The 20,621-nt window shown below is 44.8% G+C and overlaps 1 long non-coding RNA gene across 4 annotated transcripts in view; it reads left to right on the top strand.

Moving 5' to 3' along the window:
• Positions 1 to 397: 397 nt before the first annotated feature.
• The window catches only part of LOC128113596 (uncharacterized), a 23,319-nt gene continuing 3,095 nt past the window's right edge, over positions 398 to 20,621 (top strand). Inside the window, exons 1-6 of one of the 4 annotated variants that reach the window (XR_008219557.1) lie at positions 398 to 582; positions 12,299 to 12,393; positions 13,712 to 13,811; positions 14,481 to 14,563; positions 15,865 to 16,072; positions 16,819 to 20,621. The exon at positions 16,819 to 20,621 is cut by the window's right edge and continues 3,095 nt beyond it. This is a non-coding gene — a long non-coding RNA (uncharacterized LOC128113596). Of the gene's footprint in view, positions 583 to 2,863; positions 2,942 to 12,298; positions 12,394 to 13,711; positions 13,812 to 14,480; positions 14,564 to 15,864; positions 16,073 to 16,818 lie in introns of those variants that run through there. The other 3 variants (XR_008219555.1, XR_008219556.1, XR_008219558.1) reach the window with 3 other exon arrangements.

Consider the following 20,621-nt stretch of genomic DNA (forward strand, 5'->3'; position numbering starts at 1 on the left):
ACCATTGGCCACCGCCATGGCCCTTTGGTTCTGTGAGGCAGTGTGATAATTCAAGAAGATTAACCCCAGAACTCAGCCCAGAAATTTAGACTTTCCCCTCTCTGTTGAGAGGAAAATCAATCATCCTAGTATCCTGAGAACATGAGTAATGGGTGTGCAATAAGCAAAACTGGCTTCCTCAGCTTACATCTGGCAGAACAAATGAATTCAAAGATCCTTACAAAATGTAAGTCAGCAAACAAGAGACAGACATGCCAGTGGAGGGACAGGACAAGCATGTGACAACTATGTCATATGACGTAGTGACAGCAGACACAGAGACAAAGGGAGGCTTCAAGTACCAATCAATGAACTCACTAGACCTCCATCTCCATGTTTCCTGGAAAATGCCCTCCCTCCCACCTCCGAGAGCCACAAGACAGCTGTTGGTGATAATTAGCCAGGAAGGTGACCCACTTCTCAATAGTCCAACAGTAAGCACCCAAGAGTAGATGTGCCCTCGGGATGCTGATGTCAGTGCCGTTAGGTATGTACCCGGGAGTAAGACAGCTGGATCATGGGACGGCAGAGATCACTCAGCAGGTGAGTGATGCTCTGAGAGGACCTGGGTTCTGTTCCCAGCACCCACAGAGCACCTCATAACTGCCTGTAATTCCAGTTCCAGTAGGCTCTGGATCCTTCTTTTGGCTTTCAGGCACACCAGGCATGGGCATGGTGCATTTGCACACTTGCAGGCAGACACTCCTACCCTGACACAGTAATGGATAATTCTTTTAAAACAGAAAGACCGCTGGGCTATAGAGAGGTTCTATCTCTGGTTTTTGTTTTTCTGTTGTTGTTGGTGGGTTTTTTTGTTGTTGTTGTTTTGGTTTTTTTGTTTTGTTTTGTTTTGAGGAATGTCTATCTTGTTTTCCATACTGGCTGCACTGGTTTACAATTCTATCAGCAGTATCTGAAAGTTCCCTTTTTCCACATCCTGACCAGCATTCCAAACTTCTTCTGGGTAAAAGCCATTGCAGTGGGGATGAGGCGATTTCTCATTGTGCTTGTGTGTGTGTGTGTGTGTGTGTGTGTGTGTGTGTGTGTTTGTGTGTGTGTGTGTGTGTATGTGTTCCTTCCGTGACTGCTTTTTTAAATGCTTGGTGGTATGTTAGATATTGTCTTTTTTTTTTTTTTTTTTTTTTTTTTTTTTTTTTTTTTTTTTGGTTTTTCGAGACAGGGTTTCTCTGTGTAGCTTTGCGCCTTTCCTGGGAAGATATTGTCTTTTGAGAAATGATTATTCAGATCATTTGTGGGGATCTCTTTTTTATTATTATTTCTTAAAGGAATGTACTTGGATACATAAAACCCATATGGAACTATGACTATCAGTCAAAAATATTCTAAAATAAATTGTGTGCTGTACTAATGAACAGCTTTCCTTTTCAGTGTGTTAAATAGCAAGATCTGATTAGGGAGATGATAATTAACATCATTTTAATGTAGTGATGAACATGAATAATATCTTGAAATATCTGCAACATTGTAGAATGTTACAAAAATATTAATATTTATGCTGGTGACAAATTCAGCACATTGCTGACACTCCTGTAGTGGTTATTAACTAATAATCCATGCATATAGGGTCCAGGGATGCACACCAAGTTTACACGAGGCCTTGAGTTCAAAACACAACACCACAAAATAGTTAATTAAATAACTGACACATATAAAGCTGAAGACGTACTTTATAGATTGCCAGGTAAGCCTGCCAGCCATGCTTCTAAAGGTGTGGTCTGTGTGTTCTGTGGGGGTGGGGTGTCAATATCAGAGAATTCTTTGGATCTCCTACAATAGGAGTTGTCCTTTTTAAATTATTACATTGAGAGCATGTGTAACTAAATGCTACAATGACTATAGAGGTACTTAGAAATATTTTATTTTCATTAATATAACATTGTCACCTACATTTGGCCTAAAACAGTGTCCCAATGCATATGTGTAAGATCTTACCATTTTTCTATCCATGGACAACCTACTAAGCACAAAAGATTTTGGAAAGCGGTTTTACTTTTTTAAATAACTAACTCTCTCTCTTGAAAAAGGATGTTTAGTGCAGAGTTTAAGTACAAACTGTAATTCATCTGCGTGACCCTGAATAACTCGATTTCCTCTTTTTGTAAAATGTACTTTAAAATAATATTGACTACGTTAGATTTCTGTAGAAGTGAAATGAGCCCAAAAAGTGGTTTTTCTCTTCTCAACTACAGATCACAGCTGCTTAGAAGAGTTCAAAATCACCTAGCATCTCATGACCAGCCTTTGAAAAACGAAAGAGGACAGAGTAGGAACCGTATATGGCAAAGGGCATTGTTTCCTTAGTGAAACTTTTTTGGTTTGCTTTTTGTTTTGATTTGTTTGGGTTTGGCTTTTCAAGACAGGGCTTCTTTGTGTAGCCCTGACTGTCCGGGAACTCGCTCTGTAGACCAGGCTGGTCTCAAACTCACAGAGGTCTGCCTTCCTCTGCCTCCCGAGTGTTAGGATTAAAGGCATGCGCCACCACCGCCCACCCAGCCAGACACTTGTATTCCAAATACGTGTGCGTAACTTAATTCTGTTTTCCAAAATAATTTTGTATTGTGAGTCACTGAGAAACTCTTTTACATTCAGACCACAGGCTGGCCATGTCCCCAGCATTTGAGGAGCAGCAAGAATGTTGGTACAGTTGTGGGGACGTCCCTAGGGGCTCAGCAGAGGCTGGAGACATGTTGTAGTAGCCCAGGGTGACATGATCCTCTGTTCTGAGTGAGACGCAGTCGTTCATTTTCTCTGTTATGCAGTATTAAGCACCGCCCTCCTCCATTGCCCCTTACAGACACTGCTCATTGATGGTCACAATGGGTCAGTCTCTAAGTCACCTCAGCATGGACGTGTGCAAAAGTCATTGCCATCAAAATTGAAGGTAGGAGGGCTAGTCTTTACTAAAAGATATAAAACCGTTAGCACTCAAACATGTTACTTGACTTCTTGGGATGTTCAGAGAGATTGGAATGTAGACTGCTAGATGATATTGTGGAATTATTCTAAATTTGCTCAGGAGTGACAGCAGTATGGGGCTGTGTGGGGGAACGATGTTATTTTGTGAATCCAGGTGCTGAAATATTGTAGGATGGATCGTTATGAGGTTGCATACCCACTCAAATGGGCATGTAGATAGAAAAGGTACAAATGTCAAAATATGAATAAATACTGTGTCTAGGTGGTTGGTTTATATAGTTGTTATACTAGTCTATCAACCTCCAGTCTCTTTAGCTATTTTGGGCGTGTGTTATCACATTCATGCCGTGACATGTGTGTGGAGAACCCAAGGAAATCTGAGGCAATCGATTCTTTCTTTCTGCCACCTAGGCTCAAACTCAGGTCCTTGGACTTGGCAGCAGCAAGCCCCTTTACCAGCTGAGGCACCTCACTAGCTCAACTTGAGAATAATCTGTTATTAAAAAGCTGGGGAACTCCATCTAGGCTATCATCTGGGTTTTGTTTTGTTTTGATGTTTGCTTTTGGTTGCAGTTTTTTTGGGGTTTTTTTGTTTGTTTGTTTTTTGTTTTGTTTTGTTTTGTTTTGTTTTGTTTTTTTCCTGTAGATACTGTGCTGGTCGACAGGTTAGGCCATTGAATGATTCCCAATCAGAAATGCTCATCTCGGAAGATTCAGGAGCCTCTGAGTTCAGGGATTCAGGTGGGGGTGGATAGGTGGCATTTGGGGGGGGGGGGGGGGGGGGGCAGCGGGCCTTTAAAGAAGGAGGGAGTAAGCCAGAGGACCACAGAAGTGCTTCAAAACTTCAAAAGACATTGCCAGGGCAAGTGAAAGGCAAAGAAAACAAACAGTCTTGGAGACGTTAACTCCTCCCCTCTGTGTGTGCTTTTCCGGTGCGTGGAGGGTCTGAATTAGTCCACTGTTTACCTGCCACGTGATTTGACAAAAGGGTAATGTGATTCAGAAACTCCACGTTCACAGAAAGCCTATGTTCAGCCCATCAGTTACCAGGCAGTGACAAGACATTGGGCTGTGGTGTATCAAATCCCAAATTTAATCCAGGAGCAGATGTGCCTGTGAAGATGAGGAAAAACCCAGTGCCCTGTGCCCGGGTCCCATCAATTCCACACCACATTTTCCTAGTGTAGTAGTGGAGACAGGAATCAAGAAAAAGAAAGTTGGACTTAGCACCTTCCGGTCTCCTGATGAGAATCCAGCTTCTGGGTAAGATGTGCACAGTTGTAGACATGCAGATCCTCTCCCAAGCAAATAAGAGAGAAATGTAAAAAATATGGCCGGGCGGTGGTGGCGCACGCCTTTAATCCCAGCACTCGGGAGGCAGAGCCTGGCGGATCTCTGTGAGTTCGAGGCCAGCCTGGACTACAGAGTGAGTTCCAGGAAAGGCGCAACACTACACAGAGAAACCCTGTCTCGAAAAACCAAAAAAAAAAAAAAAAAAAAACCTGGGTGGGGGGCGGCGGGAGGGAATGTTTTTGATCTCAGGGAACAGAAGAATGGAGGATGCAATAGATAAGGAATTCTCCAAAGGTCTGACTGTTTGCAGGCTTTGTAAAGGGGAGGGAGAGTCTTTTGTTTTGCAGCAGGACTATCAGGGAATGATAAGACTCATTGGAAACCACAGGAGGAAGTGAGTGATGATCTCTGGAGGTGTGTCTCCTTGGGGGACAGGAACAAAAGCAGTGACATGCACTAGCTTTCAGCACTGAGACAAAATACCGGCGGGCATCAGCTAAGGGAGGGAAGAGTTATTTTGCTTCATGTTTCTCTGCAGAGGTTTTAGTCTGCAGTCAGCTAGCTCCATCCTTCAGGGCCTGAGGAGAGACTTTCATGTCAGCAGGAGCATGTGGTAGAGGCTGCTCATTTCATAGCCCTCTCTCTTCACCCAGAACCACTTCACAGCATGGAGTAACAACACTTCCGCCTCACCTGGCACTCTGAGGTCCCTGCACTGATCTTCCCAGGTAGCAAACATGGCCACACCACTGCCTGCTCAGCACTCTTCCCTGGCTTCCCTTCCTCCACTGAGGCATGTGTGAGGCCTCCTGAGCTCAGCCCCCATGCTCCTGGTCCCCACCCTCTGCCGTCTTCACCTTCAGCTTGCCCAAACTATAGCATGGACTCTGGAATGCCCTGCTCTTCACATCTCTCACTCCTATCTCCCACAGACCTTTGCTCCCACCCCAGCACTTCCAGCTTGCCATCTTGGCAAACATCTACGATTCCTTCTTTCTTTGGAAAAAACCTTAATTCCCTTCTACCCACAGAGAGATTTGGTTTAAAAGGAAAATCAGGTTTTTTTTTAAAAAAATCAATATCATTTGGGTTCTTTTTTTGTTTTGGTTTTTGATTTTTTTGTTCTTTTTTTTTTGTTTGTTTTATTTTGTTTTGTCTTTGTCTTCAGCTAGCTTTTAACATGATTCTGGAAAACACTAAGGGGTTTGAATCTTTTCAATTTTGTATCCACAAAAAAATGTGGCAAATTACCATGTATTGAATGAATTGAGGTGATTTGATCTGAGGGACCATTTTGTCCTAAGCAGAGCTGTTTGCTGAAGGCATTTAGTATCAAATTGATAACCCTGATCGTCCCCTTTTGGCTTTACAGCGAGAGCCTAGAGTTAATGGCAAACATACTCATTGTTTTGGTTTGGTTAAACACCCTGTACACCCAGCATCAGGTGACTGTCTGGTGACAAATGACCTGCATTCCAGAGCACGCTGACCCCGCATCCAGGTTGTGCTGTTTGCTTTTCACTAAGGAAAAGTGAATGCTTATTGCCCATCCCCAGACAGAAGGCTGAACTATAGGACTAGGGACTATGTCCAAAGGACCACAACGACGGCCATCAGCCTAAGCACACCTGTCCCCAAAAAGTCCACCAGCGTGAGCCTCAGCCTTGTCAACCCTCACCTCCAGTATTTCTACCTTAGGAAACATTTTCCTGCCTACTTAGTGCAGAGGATAGCCAACGTCATCAGCCTTAGGATTTTTTTAAAGAGCATGACGAATTTGCTAAAACCTGAGAACTTGTGAATATACTTCCATTAGTGTTTATCTGCGGTCTACGGCATGTCCACATGGCTTGTCATAACACATGACTTCATTCTTTTTAAATGTTTTACCTCTTCCTCATCCTCATAAAAGACATTAGGTTCATGTTCTAAGTAGCGAGGGGTCCATACAGTCTCACCCAGCTGGCTGATTCAGCTAAATGCTTGTGTGCCACAGGCTGAAGGGAAGTGAGCATTTCTTGTGAGTCTTGAGGTCCTCCTCCAGCTCATACCATTGTTTCAGTTTGTCTGGTTTGAACCGAGGCCAGTTGATTCTCCTCCAAGTTCCATTTTGGGGGCAGATCTCAGGAGACAGCCTGTCTGGTGGTTCCAAAAACAAACATCTTCCAGAATATCCAACCCAACCTGCAGTGAGGGTGGGTCGCCATCACTTTAGAGCCTTCCTAATACCCCTTGTGCCCTGTGCATGGGGGAGGAGGGCACCCTGAATGGTGGGATGTGCTACCGTTCTCCAGTTGAGCATCTGAGTCCTGCAGGCAGGCAGCCAGGCTGCCCAGCCTACTTCCCTCTTACACAACCAATGTCCCCTGCCAGACGCCTGTATCATCTTCGTTTTCTCCCATGTTTACTACGGGACGTCTCCCCTTGTAGCCTCAAAGCACTTTTAGCTGTCTACTGCTATTTAGTGGCTAGTCAATGGGCTTGATCCCACCAAGTTCCCTGCAAAGATCATAGAGAAACGGAAGAGGGGTTTACATTTGCAAAAACCTTAAAATCCTGCATGGAGACAAAAAGCCACAACCACAAAATGAGAGTCGGGTATGGGGCTGTTGTAGTGCATACATGTGTGACATGGGCCTTTGGATTGACAGGTTTTTCTATGAGCTGCTGAGATCGTCTTCAGAGAGTTAAGTATGGCTTGTCCATCAGGGCAGCAGAGTTAGGTGGGACTCGGTTCCCTCGTAGCCAGGCCATCCCTATTCCTACTTTAAACAACCTACTTTTAAAACATTTTGAAATTGAATTAAGTATTCTTAATGACTTACAATCTGACACAGTTATCTAATGAAAAATTACTCATCAAGCTTGCCATTATAGGTTTGTCTCCTTTTAAACATTTTTTTATTTACTTATTTTTATTTTATGTGCATTGGTGTTTTGCCATGGGTGTCGGGTCCCCTGGAACTGGAGTCACAGACAGTTGTGAGCTGCCATGTGGGTGCTGGGAATTGAACTCCTGTTCTCTGGAAGAGCAGACAGTGCTCTTAACCACTGAGCCATCTCTCCAGCCCCTATAAGTCTGTGTTTTATACCAGAAAGCTCAGAGCAACTTTCAATACTTATTTTTTAATGAATATAACAGAGGAATTTGGTGACTGATACATTGGTATTTTTTTAAAAGATTTATTTATTAATTATGTGTACAGTGTTCTGCCTGTATGTATCCCTGCAGGCCAGAAGAGGGCACCAGATCTCATGATAGATGGCTGTGAGCCACCATGTGGTTGCTGGGAATTGAACTCAGGACCTTTGGAAGAGCAGTCAGTGCTCTTAAACTCTGAGCCATCTCTCCAGCCCGATACATTGGTATTATAAACAAGTTTTGCATGACTTATATTTTGAATTCTTTTCCAATTTTTTTAAAATGCATTTAGAATGTGGGGGAGAAGCCGGGCGGTCGTGGCGCACGCCTTTAATCCCAGCACTCGGGAGGCAGAGCCAGGCGGATCTCTGTGGGTTCGAGGCCAGCCTGGGCTACCAAGTGAGTTCCAGGAAAGGCGCAAAGCTACACAGAGAAACCCTGTCTCGAAAAACCAAAAAAAAAAAAAAAAAAAAAAAAAGAATGTGGGGGAGAGGGGAGTGTATATGTGTCTGTGCAGGCGCACATACCACAACATTTATATGAAGATTATCGGACAACTTTGTGACATCAGTTCTCTCCTTCCACCTTCATGTGGTCTCTGGGGACAGAACTCAGATCACCAGGGTTGCACAGATATGCCTTTACCCACAGAACTATTTCACCGGCCCATAGATTCTTTTCCTTGATCCGTAGTATAAATAATAACAACATAGGCCAGTGAGGTAAGAAGACTTGGCTACCAGAGAAAGAGGTCATGAATTTGAACCTGCTCTTTCCCTCATCTTGTGAATTTGGAAAAGAATAATAACTTTCAGCTCATGATTTCTTTTTTAATAAAGATAGGCTGGTGGTATGATGTATGTAGCACAGTATTATGTATGCTGTTTTATGCTTACCTGGTGTGCTTTTGGGAATTAGACACATACAAATCATTAGAATAAAACTCTTTGTTTACATAGTGAATAAGTGCTTGTAAACTAGCTGATTATCTTTAAAAAGGAAAGCATGCTCTCAGGTCTTATCTGCACTGGGACCATATAAGATTCGTATGTGATCATTCTTGAGAAAGGTTTAGTGTTTGACAGAGGTTTGAATTAGAAGCGATGTCCTCTGCCAGAGACAGGAGGACACTCTGTCTGATGAGCTCATGAGTGAGTGATACCAGAAGTCTACACACAACCTGGGGACAACAGAATTCAAGTCCATTGGCTGAGCTGAGAATTTTCTGAGCCCCATGGAGAGGTAACATGGCCTCCTTCCTGGAAAGCACATGACTCCAAAGTCTCAGTAAGCCATCAGCAGTTGTGTGGCCCTAGGCAAGGTGATTGGCCTTTTGAAATCTCCAATAGCAATACTGCATGAAAGATTAGACATGATCTATTAGAAAGCAGGCTGCAGCACCTTGCCCACTGGGGAGTTAAAAATAGGTTATTATTGTTAACTCTTAGTCATCACTACTAGTGCTTGTATTCTCCTGACACCATTTGCTCTAACATGCAAACAAAATTAAAACTAGCCCATCTCTAACCTATGAAAGAGCAGCCAGCAAATGAAAACTGAAAATTCTCTAGGAAATCAAACAGGGGGAGAAATAAAAATCATAAGTTGTCCTAACAGAACTAAAGGGAGACTATCAATCATGAACAAATTTGACAATTCAAATAAAATGGAAAAACTTCTTAAAAATACAACTTACCAAAGCCCAACATTAAATTCTAAAGTCTAACTATAACTATTTAGTACTTTCTTTTATTTTAAATGTATCTATTATTCACTAGCTACTCTTCCAGAGGTCTGAGATTCAGTTCCCAGAACCCACATGGCAGCTCCCAACCACCTGTAACTCCAGTTCCAGGGAATCCTGTGCCCGTGTCTGGCCTGCATGGATACCAGGCATGTATATGGTACACAGACACACATGCAGGCAAGCATCCATACGTAAAAAATAAAATAATCATATTATTTTAAAAAGTAGTAAAAACCACTTAAGAAATGTTTAAATGGCTTTCATTTGACTTGAAGTTTGAGGGTCTAGACCATCATGGCAGAAAGGTCAGAGCAGGAGGAACTTGAGGCAGCTGGTCACATTGTATCTACAGTTAGGAAATAAATAGCAATGAATGCCATACTGCTAGGGTTTCCTTTTCCTTTTTACTCAGCCATGGTCCCAGTCCATGGAATGATGCCACCCACATTTAGGGTGAGTCTTCAGTCTCAGTTAGCCTAATCTAGAAAGTCTCTCATAGACACTCTCAGAGGTTTCCATGGTGATTCAAAACCCTACCAAGTTGACAATAAAGATTAAGTACTGCAACGGCCAATTGGAACTATCCTTAGAATGTTAGATTAATTCAAATCATTTCATGTAATTTTCTGCAATAACAAAACAGAGAAGAAAAGCCAGAAGGCCATCCCATCCATGCAACAAGACTTCTGACAAGAGCCTGTGTCCACTCACAACAAAGACTGTCAGAGAACTAGGACTAGAAATGAGCTTCCTCAGTCTGATAAAAAAAAAATCTTTGAAAAATGTACAGGTAGCATCATATATAACCCTGAGATATTGAATGTATTTCCTCCAAGTATTGGGAACAAGACAGGGATGCTCACTCACACCAGCCTGGCTGCATTGTATTTTAACAAATACGAAGCTAAGGGCTCAGGCTGGATAGAAATCATTACATTTCAGAATAGCATGAAATCCTACCACATGTCATTTAACCTACCTTCACTAATTCATACAATGTATTCTGATGACATCTACCCCCTACCTCCTTCCAGATCCACCTCCTCACTCCCACCCCTCCCAACTTTATGCCCTCCTCTTTTTCATAACCCAACGAGACCAATATTGTGGTGTTCATACACTCACTGGTGTGGGGTCACCAACTAGAGTGTGGTCAGAGGCTCAGGGACTGAATCTTTAAAAAGAGAAGAAAAAAAACTGGTTCTCCCTTTCTCGGACACTTTCAGCTATCAGTTGCTAATCAAGTAGGGATGGGACCTCATGACTCCTTCTGCACTCTGTGCTGGGACATTGGCTGGCTTGATCTTGTACAGGTCTTGTACAAGCAACCACAGCTGCTACAATACATGAGTGCAACAGTCTGTCATGCCTAGAAGACAGTGTCATGCCAGTCCTGCCTGACCTTTGGCTCTCACAACCTTCTTGCCTTTCTTTCTGTATTAGCAGGCCTCTACTTTAAAAAGAAACTTACACAAAAATTTCACTGCCATAACCAAATACAGACAAATTCTAAAATCTGACTCTAGTTTCTTCGTGAAATGAAATGGAAAATTCTCTAGGAAGATCAAACACTCTCTTCTTTCCTTCATCCTACCATCCACCCATACTTACTCTGGTCCTGCTACCTTCCAGGGATTTATGAGATCTATCAATTCAAGGGTTCACCCTGCTAGCACCCCTACTTTGACCTGCCAGCCCCTCCCTGAGACTCTCTGGTACTTTTATCTGACTTGACTAAGGCTCGTTTCCTAGCCAGTAATATTGTAACGCAACCCAAACATTACCCAAATGCAGAGGGGTGGATTAGCCACTACAGGTGTCAGTTTACTGAAGCATCCCCAAAGCCAATGGGGAGTAAACCTGCATTGGGTCGCCAGTGTTCTCGGCCTTCCATGAGACAGTCTACATACAACTGTCCAGGTGGAAGGAAGCACATTGCTTAGCCGTCACCACAAGTACCACCTGTCCCATGGGGGTTCTAAGGAGTCTAAGGATGGGTCCACAGCCTGAATCCCCATCTTGAGACCAGATCTTGAGCTCCAGACACACCTGAGGAACAAGGGGATACGGACCCTGCACAATGCAGGGCGTTGCCCAATTTGCCAATGTGTGTGTGTGGGGGAAGGGGTATTTTTTTACTCTAAGATGTCTCCTGTGAAGTTGCTTGATTCATGAAACAAATCTCAAAACGGGGGAGGGGAGCAAATATACATACACAGAGAGAGAGAAAGAGAGAGAGAGAGAGAGAGAGAGAGAACCAAAGAAATCAATAATAAACAGCACAGAGGATGCATGAGGTAAAAGGCAATTTCAGCTAAGCATAAACAATATATTTGATGTATGAATAAATTCTATTTTCAAACAAAGATATGTAAAACTCTCAGGAAGAAATAAAGAAAGTCTACTTCAAAAGCTTCAAATTGCTGTCCTACCCCAGGATACAACACACACATACACACACACACACACACACACACACACACACACACACACACACACTCACTCACTCACTTACACATTCATGCTGCCCTCTGCTCCGTTTTATGTCCAAGCCCAGCCAGTGGCGTGGTTCCAAGCTCTGCCCCAGCAACCCTGCCTCTCCAGCACAAAGCAGTCCCACGCTGGCCATGTCTGGCTTCCTCCCTTTTTCCTACTTCAGATGCAGGTTCCTTTTCCTCTTCTCGGCGCCCACATCCCCTTTTCGGTTTCACTCCTCACTTCCCCTCTCAGCATTCAAGTCCTCTACCTTTACCTTGCTGGTTCCCCTTGAACGGAGGCCCCTGAGCCTCCCAGACCCTAGTACACACCCTCTTCTTGTCCCCACACCCCGAGTTCCCAGCCTTGTTCTCTTTGGAACATTACCTCCGGCTTTTGAAGGAGCCCTAAGTGTGTGTCCCCGATGCCACCAGACGATCTCCCCAACTTCAACTCCAAATGAGGAGGAAGGAAGGACAGGCTGCAGGACGAGGAGAGGCAGGCTGGGCCCCACAGGCTACTCCTTTCATCCCCACCACAACTCCAGTGTCCAGAGGAAGCAGGCCCAAAGGGGCAAGATAGCTTGGGGTCAGAATAAAGGGTTTTTATGTAAAAATCTACCAATTTTAAAGTACTATAAATTGATTTATTTTTTGTTTTTTTAGTACTGAAGTTCAAATAGGATGTCTCTTCTGGTTTGGCCTTGTCCTATGGTCCCGACATTTGCAAACTGTATTTCCTTCAGCTAACAATCTCCCAAGTAGGTACTCCAGATCTTCCAGCACCCTTCCAAAGCCCCTCTGACCTCAGCTCTCCACCACGTCCTGGGTATGCCAGACCCCTCGTTAAACTGGCACAATTGGGGTTACATAACTGCCCTTCCCTCATCCTCCCAGCATCTTGCTTTCTCTAACACATCTAATTTTTTTTTCCTAATTTGTGTGTGTGGGGGGGTGTATGTGTGTAGAAGGGGGTGGGTATGGATGGATGAGTGGTGGTATGGGTTCATACACATGTGGAGGCCAAAGGTCAATTTTTGGTTACTGTTCTTTACCTTTTTGGAGGCAAGGCCTCTCTGGAGCTCACTGATGTCGCTAGGCTAGCCAGCCAGTGACCTGGGAGAGCTGCCTGTCTCTGCTCCCCAACATCACCCCGCACTGCTCCTTAGCAAGTCTTTTCAGATGCAGTCGGTCTTTCCTCTGTGGGACTGCCAGCTCCCCAACAACGATACAGAGGCTTAATATCAACTCTGAAAGCTTGGCTTTAGCTTAGACCTTTTCCAAACTGGCTCTTATAATTCGACTAACTCATATTTTTTTAATCTACATCCTGCCATGTGGCTCGGTTACCTCTTCTTAGTACGGCATGTCCAATTGCTCCAAGTCTGCTGGTGAAATTATGCACCTAGTGCCTAGATTCCTCCTCCCCGCTTCTCTCTCTCTCTCTCTCTCTCTCTCTCTCTTTCTGCCCGGAAGTCCCACCTAGTCTCTCCTGCCTAGCTATTGGCCATTTAGCTCTTTATCAAACCAATCAGAAGGCGCCTTAGGCAGAGACCCATCTTCACAGTGTAAACAGATATTCCTCATCACTGCTCTCCATGCGGAGGTTATAGAGCCCCTGGAAGGCTTCCAGGGTGTGCAGGGGATGAAAAACTCAGATACTGATGGTGATGCAGCAAACATTTTACCAAATGAGCCATCTCCCCAGCCCCTCTACCCTACCTGGTTTGATCATCTTTCTTTAAAAAACAGAACAAAACAAACAAACAAAACCTCTAATTGTTTTAAAAAAATCTCTTCTCTGGATTTCAGCTCTCCCTGACCCAGTTTACCCCACCACCCCTTCCCACATCTCTCCCACCCCAGCCTCAAACTTGTGGAGACAGTGTACAAGGCCCAAATCCATGTTGACTCATCTTCTTTTACTCCATTCCCACCAGATGTGTTCATTCCAGCTCTGGCCTCCTGAACAACCAGGCTCAAATGGCCCCAGCTGCTTTCTCTCTCCCGACACCCAGCCACTTCTCTGTACCCCTTGACCAATTGTCTTGAATAGCTGCCTGCTTTATTCTTTCCCAGGTTCTGACCGTTTCTATCAGCTAGACTCTAGCCCCCAAACCTCCAAAGCCTTTCCATGCTCTCTGTTGTCCTCTCTTACTCTACTCCACTGCAACTTGGGGTAAGTAGCTTCCCTCAGCTTACATGAAGTGGAACCCCAAACCCTGTACACTGACTCTCCCATCCTCACGGCCTGCCTTCCTGCACTCCCATCCCAGAACCCTGTGTTAGAAACAACGATTGGTTGCCTAACTACAACCTTGTCTCATTTCTTAATCCAGTCTCTGCTCAGGGTAACCTTCTTTCCCTCACCCCAAACCACATTGCAACAGAACCCGTTCTAAATGGCCTAATTGCTCCTGACTAAGAGTCCTGTTCTACTCTGAAATCCCATCACCCAGGAGTCTTTGTGTCTGCAAGCATGCTCAACCTATGACCATGGGCTGCGTGTGGCAGCCTGTGGTTAAGGGTAGCTATAAACCCTTTCTAATACAAAACTCTAGACTTACTTAAAACATGATGAGATACTTTTCCGATTTTCAAACTGGATTGTTAGTCCTCAAATGTCAACTTTATAGATGGCAATGTTGTGTCAAAATGTCAAAGGATTGGGTGCATTTGGTGGAGTTTTGAGTGCATGTACTATCTTTATTGAAAGTGTGAGTTTCCTAGGCTTGGCTCTCACATTCCCAACCCAGCCAATTCCTGCTACATATATTTGAGGAGTGTGTAATTAGCCAATATCCCAACAGAAGACAGTAATGACTATCTTACATATTTTTATCAATAGGATTTGAGTGTGGGAGCGTGAGAAAGTGAGACCTACCTGTCTCATTAGGTGGCGAAGCTTAGGATTGAAAGCACACAGACATGGTAAGTTACAGGTGCAATCTCACTTCTCGTTTTCAGTTGACACTGGCAGGCTTTAACTGCTATTTCCAGCAATGGTTTTGCTCTCTCCTTACCCCTCTTCTTCCCTCACCCTCTTTTTCGACTACCCTCCCACTCCATCTCCTTCCCATAGTGTTCTATGTATAAGATTACACCAGGCTTGCTCTCTGGGATTCAACCCAAGTCCCAACCGAAAAGTCATCTTGCCCTGTAGAGCTTTCATCCTGTTCCATTCCAAAACAAATGTAGTTTTTATTGAAACAGAAACAGTTCCCACTTGGTGAAAAATAATTCCAGGGGCCAAGGCTCAGTCAATAAAAAATACCTGTTGCATAGGTATAAGGACCTGATGTGGATCTGCAGCACCCACACAAAAGCTGAGCCTAGTGGTAAGCACTGTTGTATGATGGGCAGGGATGGGCAGATCCCTGGAGCTCATTATCCAGTCTATTCCTCCCAAATCAGTGAAGATGTAGTGAGAAAGCCTGCCTCAGAAACAAAGGTGGGGAGTGATGGAAGAAGACCCCAATACTGACCTCCACCTCCATACAAGTGCATGCACACCAACAGGAACATGGGCACACACCTACACAAGTATATACATACATATACCACACACACACACACACACACACACACACACACACACACACACACACAACCCGTAATTCAAAGAGAGCAAATTACATGAGAAAATTCTCCTGTTTACACCATAGTCCCTCAGTTCATCGACTCAGAAATAACTTATGCACCATTTTCTTGGTCAACTTTCTATACATTTCCTCTTCTTGCAAATACACTTACACACATACACAGAGAGACAGAGAAAGACAGACAGACAGAGCCAGGCAGGCAGACAGATGGAAACAGAGACAAAAAGATTTATGTTACATGTATTTGTTGCTTTTCATAAAAGCAAAGGAACACAATGCACACACGTCTTATGCATCTTGGGTCCTTTCATTAGCAGCAGTCAGTGGTTTATGAAACTAAGTTAATAGAGCTAAATCCCTTAGAACATTGCTTGAGCCCTAGTAAATGCTAAATCAATGTCCCTTCGCATGGGGTGGGGTCAAAGAATGGGCTTCGGCATTCTAGTCTCTCAGAGCACCAAGACAAACGTGGTTCCACTGGACAGGGGCCCCAGGGATGCTTCCCCAGAAACAAGCCTCTGAAGACTATACTATTACCTCTCCTGGCACCTGTGCGGCATTTGAAAAAGATGTTGCCATCAGAGGTCACACTTCCTCAAATGAAATTTCGTGTCTCTCCCTCCGGTACAGATATATCTAAACTACGCATGGGGAAATACGGCTTCATGGCAGATTTTGCTGTAACTATTGTCAGAAAACTGAGAAATGCCTTCTGCCCTTCCAATTCATCACATCATCGTGGCAATGTTAAATTCACCCAAAAAGAATGAATGACATTGAGCCCTCAGTGTGGCAAAAGATGGCTCAGCTCCACACCAGGTCAGAATGTTCCTGAAAGGTAATGAATGGGGAGAGACCCTTGCATTTGGTTCTAGTTCCAAATCTCTCCACTGGGGCCCCCTAATTAAGCAGAACTTGTGGCAGCTGGAAATTCCGAGGTAAATCAAAGCAGGGGCAAGGGCAGGGCTGGTGAGAAGACCAGAGCGGTCTGTCCTCTCACAGGCAGTCTTTGGTTCAGACTCCTTTGCCTAATGGCACGAAGACTATGTGCTCTGGCCACACAATTTTCAGTTCCCCAGAGACACCTTTTCATTTCCTGATGTAGAACGTGACAGAGGCCTTTCACTTGCCCAGGCCATCTGGCCCACAATGCACCTGTCACACTCAGCAACCAAGGTAGCCTGGGGGTAGGATGCTGGGAAGGGCAAAAGTTTTTAAATATGGGGTTATTTGGGTGTCTGGGGAATTTGAGAGAACTTGTGACTGCACTTAGGAGGGAGGCTGGTGACTTAAATAAACATGGATCGTTCCAGAACAAATATAATTGAGCCGATTTAAATTCATCACCACCACCCCCCTGCCAGGGCGTTTTGTTTTCAATGGGCATCATTTGTGTGTTCATGGGTCTGTGCACACACTCCCAACCAAAAGTTGGGAGAAATGCCAAATGGTAGCCCTCCCAATACTACCAAGAAGGAAACAAGAGATGCCTGACCCTATGCTGCACCCCACCGAGAGGCTTCTGCGGGGTGGGGACTGGGTCAAAATAAAGCCAACTACGGCAGACAACTGTTTTTGCCACAGGATCTCAAAGCCCTGCAGCGCCCGATGCACGTGACCCACATAGCTCCACAGACACCGGGCGTGAGGAACAAGCCAGCGCCGAGACAGCTGCAACCCCTTCGCAGCTCGGCTTGTCGTGCCAAACACCTCGAAGGGCCAATCCGGGAGGAATCTGAGTCAACGCGGTTGCAAGTGGCACTGATAAGAACAGGAGATAAAAATGAGCCCAGGCAGTTGAGGGAAGAGACCTCAGAAGATTGGTGCCCTCGGCCAGAACCTGGAGGTGTCCTTGGTTCCGCTCTCCCCAGAGGCTACTGACTTCACAGAAGCGCTGTGTGGCCATGAACATCTGTCACCCTAGTTCCCTAATGCCCACCTGAGGCAAGAGATAAAGCCTCCCTCAAACCTACAGGCACCCTACTTTTACCGTATCAGCACTTGGTCGGGCTGCCTGGGCCAGCATCAGTGCCAGACTGCTGATCGCTCGTCAGTGTTCCATACCAGGGCAAGGAGATACGATATGGCTGCAAGCAGTAATCAAGCCAAGCCTTGAGAACCCTGCATGAGAATGAAAAGCGAAGGGACAGAAGGACACGCAAACAGGGTACCAAGACTCAGACCAGAGGAGAGTTCGGGCCACCCTGTCACTTCTGTTCATGTAAGGACTGAGGCCGATGTAGGCTATGCCTTATTCCGAGCAAGGGATTGGTGTAAGGCCAGTGTACACAGACGGAGGAGAGGCCCACGGTTGGGCATGAGTTTGGGGAAGGGGTCAGACTCCCTCCAGGGAAGGATGGATGACAAGGCGATGCAGCTGTTGCAAGGCGCTGTGCTGTTCCAGTGGCTTTAGGGAATTAAGTCAGACAAAACACTGAATATAGTCTGGCTTCTAGTTGCTTACACTGAGAACCTCTGTGGTAGTAGTGAGACCTCCTGCTGTTCTCCCTCTCCCTCTCGCTCCCTCCTTCCCTCTCCTCATCTGTCTGGAAGACCTATTGCTCCTATTTTCAACCTGCAAACAAAATCGGACCCTTCCTGACCATTCCCACTGCCTGCCATGCCCGCCATGTAAACCACCATTATCATTGACGTCCCTCTCTGTGTCTGCCACTGCTCATGAGGCAGAGATACCTTTAAAATCTAAATTGGATGGCGCTCCTCTTCTCCCTTCTCGAAACCCTCCAGCAACTCCCCCATCTAACTCAGAGGAGAAGGGAGAGGCTAAGGCCCTCCCATCACCCTAGAAGACCCTCTGCATGCTGACCCTGTGGCTGCTCAGTCTCTACCTCCCACTACACCTCACTTCCCTCCCTTTCTCCAGCTAGACCCATCTTCCTCTTGGTCAAGACCACTCCTTCCTCAGGGACTTCCTGAAATGTTGTCTCTGAGTCTTGGGGACCTCTTTCATAAAGGTCACGACTCATCCCCTCAGCTCCTTGAGGCCTTTCCTCATCTGTCCACCTAGGAGACTCCACCTCATCCAGAACTGCCCCCTTTGGGGTGCCCTATCTTTTTTAAACTGCATTCCACATTCTAATGTCATAAATAACATGTATCAGTTGAGAACAGAGATAATTCTAGAAAAGGAGTCTGTGGGTGACTTTGCCGTGGTGCATGCGCTAGAGAGTAAGGAACTCACTCCACTGTCCCATGTGCAATCCATTGCTGAGTGAAACATCATTTTGATGCACATGAATATGTAAGTATGTATGATGAAGTTACTGTGTGTTTATTATGCATTCATTCTCTCTCGGCTAAAATGTAAAACACCATGAGAACAAGGAGTTAGATGGCTGTTGACTAGAAGGGGAACCCCTCCATTGCTACACCATTCATCCTTTGATACATGTGTTGAATGCATTTATTGAAGATACCCACACAATACTAGGCACTGTCCTGTGGTGATATTTTATTTGTGCTCTAGTAAATAAATCTTGTGTGGAGATCAGAGGAAAAAGCCAGCCACTATATTAAACATAGAGGCCAGGCAGTGGATCCAGATCTCTGTGAGTTCAAGGCCACACTGGGAACAGAGCCAGGTGTGGTGGCACACACCTTTAATTCCCAGCACTAGTTAACCATAGAGGTCTGGAGGTCTGTACAGACAGACAGGAAGTGATAGAGCTGGGCGGAAAGAGGAAGTGATGTAGCTGGGCAGAGAGAGAGGAAGTGAGATGGCAGGGCACAGAAAGGATGTAAGAGTGAGTATCCTGGAAGTGGCTCTCTCTTGGCCTGAGAACTTCCTAGCAGTAAGAACTTGTGGCTGTGGCTTGTTCTGTTCCTCTGATCTCTCGGCTTTCACTCCAATATCTGGCTCCAGTTTTTTGTTTTGGGGTTTTTTTTTATATTAATAAGACTGTTTAGCAATTTGTCTTACACTGTCCTGGGACCTAAAATACAAAGGTGTGCAAAACCTGTCTCCCTGCAGCTCTTGGCCTAGTGCATGGAGATGGATATTTCACAAACAAGGGAATAAAATTGACATAAGAAAACTGTTAAAGTAGTCCAGGAAGGACATGTGTTTATGGTTAGGTAGGTGGTAGGTGAGTGAAAATTACTGATAAGATTTAAGGTTCACTTAGAAGATGGGGACTATATACATTATGAATGAATTGAGGAGAATTCTTACAACAGTGGTGGGTCCAAACTTTCTGATTCAAGAAACTTGGTGGTAATTGCTAATACTTTAATTGGTAGAGAAGGCTAAATAATGGTTTTCCAAAAGATATTTGTACTCTGTTGTGGAATATTTTAACTAGGCAAAGATGTGTTATATTGGTTTATGCTGCAGAATATTACTTTAACTGTGTAAAGGTGTGTTACTTTTGTGTATGCTGCATTTGTTTGATTGTGTAAAGATGTGTTGCATTTGTTTCCCCTTGCCTGCCTAAGCACCTGATTGGTCTAATAAAGAGCTGAATGGCCAATAGCTAGACAGAGAAAGGATAGGTGGGGCTGGCAGGGGGCAAGAATAAACAGGAGGAAAACTCTAGGCTTGAGAGAGGAACAAGAGAAGGAGGAGGAGAGAATGAGGGTGACACCCAGGGCCAGAAGCCAGGCAGCCAGACATGGGAAGGAGTGAAAGTAAGATACACAGAAGGAAAGAAAAGTAAAAAGCCCCGAGGCAAAAGGTAGATAAAGAGAAACAGGTTAAGTTAAAAGAACTAGCCAGAAATGAGCCTAACCTAGGCGAAGCATTCATAACTAATAAGTCTCCCTGTCATGATTTGGGAGCTGGTTGGTGGCCCAAAACAAAAAGCCTGGTACAGTACTCTTAAGCCCTAAAACCTGCGAATCCCACCTTATTGGGGAAAATAGTTTCTGCAGGTGTGATTTAACTGAGGTTGTTAAATGGGCAAATTCTCAGAATTATCTGAGTAGGTGCACATGTAATCATGAGGAGCTGGTAGGTGGGAATGGGGTGACATGACTATAATCACAGACCTCAAGGGGCTGAGCTAGACAGATTGCAAGGTGGGTGTCTGGCTGGACTAAATAAAATGGCCCTGTGTCAACCTTACAAAGAAATGGGGTCAGAGGAATGCTTAAGCGCATACACACAGAATAAAGAAAGAATCAGCAGAGACAGAAATGATGGTGCCGGCTTAAAGATGGAAAGATGTGGCCGTAGGCGAGCTTCAAAGTTAATTTTACATATTACCTTGACCGCGCATGGGTTCCCAGAGGTTTGTTCAAATAGAGTTCTGCGTGCCTGTGAGGTTGTTTCTGGAGGCTGCTAAAGCGATTGCCCTCCTGCTCTGAACCTCACTCGATCAACTGAAAAGAACAAAAAAAGCTAAGGAGGAAGCCATTCTTCCTCTCTG

This window comes from Peromyscus californicus, unplaced genomic scaffold (genome assembly GCF_007827085.1).
Source record: "Peromyscus californicus insignis strain IS unplaced genomic scaffold, ASM782708v3 Scaffold_18__1_contigs__length_77618521, whole genome shotgun sequence".
NCBI lineage: Eukaryota > Metazoa > Chordata > Mammalia > Rodentia > Cricetidae > Peromyscus > Peromyscus californicus.